The sequence below is a fragment of the Melampsora larici-populina genome (assembly GCF_000204055.1).
Source record: "Melampsora larici-populina 98AG31 unplaced genomic scaffold MELLAscaffold_2, whole genome shotgun sequence".
Taxonomy (NCBI): Eukaryota; Fungi; Basidiomycota; class Pucciniomycetes; order Pucciniales; family Melampsoraceae; genus Melampsora; species Melampsora laricis-populina.
Window position 1 is genome coordinate 10,520 of NW_006768766.1, and position 1,941 is coordinate 12,460.

The following is a 1,941-nucleotide window of genomic DNA, read 5'->3' on the forward strand; positions in this document are numbered from 1 at the left end:
ATCTTCCTCAATATCTGTCAACTCAACTGTCCTGGATCTTCTTCGTTCTTTGTCGACCGTCCTGGTCGGTCTTCATCAACCGTCCTCGATCTTCTTATTTCTTTGTCAACTGTCCTTGATCTTCCTCAATCTTTGTCAACCGTCCTTGATCTTCTTTGACCGTCCTCAATCTTCTTTGATTATCCTGAATCTTCTTCGACCGGCCTCAATCTTCTGCAATCCTCATCAAATCACCTTCTGTCTCCATCACCAACTACACACCAACATGCCAGCAAAAATATCTGATGGATGAGTCTGTTTCAATTTTTTTTTCATTAACAAAAGGAAAAAAAAACAGTTGGGATGATGAGTATCTCAACCAAAAAAATTTCAAACACATCTTACTCAAACCGATCCATAATATAATTTTTTTTTCATTAACAAAAGAATACATAAATTGAGTATATTACCAAAATATACTACCGAACAATGCTTTCAATCATATTTTGATGCAACTCTTCCAGTAGATATTTATTTCTTTAACAATAGGCAGACAATTGTTTCAATATGTAGTTTTTTTTTGTTAACAAAAGCCAAAAATATTGGACAAACCTTTCAAACATGTTGTAATTGAAATGTTGCAATATATATTTTATATATGTATATCAATACATATATAAAAATGGATGAGTAATTAAACCAAATATTCCTTTCAAACAAATTCACCACCAACATATTTACCTCGGATTACAAAATCCAAGGTATCCTCGGATGCAAAACCTCAGACAGAAGCTTCCCGAGGTTTTGATCCGAGGTAATTCTCAGGGCAAAGAAATACCTTGGGCAAAAACCTCGGACAAGGTCTGTCCGAGGATTTGCCTCCGATGATGCCTCGGATTTCTCAACCCAAGGCATCTATGCTGGCAGTGATTGTACCAATGCGTTTCAATGTACATATTCATATTTTGATCTTAACGGTAAAAAAAATTCATTTCCCCATAAAACTATAAGTTTCATCTTATTTAATTCCAAAAAGAAAATCCATCTTATTTAATTCCAAAAAGAAAAAAATTTTGAATCAGATATATAAATTTAATTTTTTTTATTTGAATTATAATTTGAAAAAAGAATTAAGAAAAAAAAATATGCGGATGTTCCAGCCAGAAAGGCCACCTACCTGAGCTGCTAGGTGTTCTGGCTGGAACATCCAGGCCACCTAGCTAGGTGGCCTTACCTTAAAAGTAAGGCCACCTAGGAATTAGGTGGCCGTGCCATCGCACTATCACTCAGTGATAGTGCGATGGCATTGCGGATCGGTCCAGGGCCAAGCTGTGGCCTCGGCCCTAGATTCCTCCATCACACAATCACTCAGTGATCATGCAATGGAGGGGCCACCTAGGAATTAGGTGACCCCTCCATCACACTATCACTCAGTGATAGTGCGATGGCATTGCGGACTGGTCCAGGGCCAAGCTGCGGCCTTGGCCCTGGATTCCTCCATTGCACGATCACTGAGTGATCGTGCAATGGAGGGCCACCTAATTCCTAAGTGGCCTTACTTTTAAGGTAAGGCCACCTAGGAATTAGGTGGCCGTGCCATCGCACTATCACTCAGTGATAGTATCGTGCAATGGAGGGGCCACCTAATTCCTAAGTGGCCTTACTTTTAAGGTAAGGCCACCTAGGAATTAGGTGGCCGTGCCATCGCACTATCACTCAGTGATAGTGCGATGGCATTGCGGATCGGTCCAGGGCCAAGCTGCGGCCTTGGCCCTGGATTCCTACATTGCACGATCACTGAGTGATCGTGCAATGGAGGGGCCACCTAATTCCTAAGTGGCCTTACTTTTAAGGTAAGGCCACCTAGCTAGGTGGCCCATTTGACCGATCAGGCCACCTAATTGCCAGGTGGCCTTACCTTAAAAGTAAGGCCACCTAGGAATTAGGTGGCCGGCCATCGCA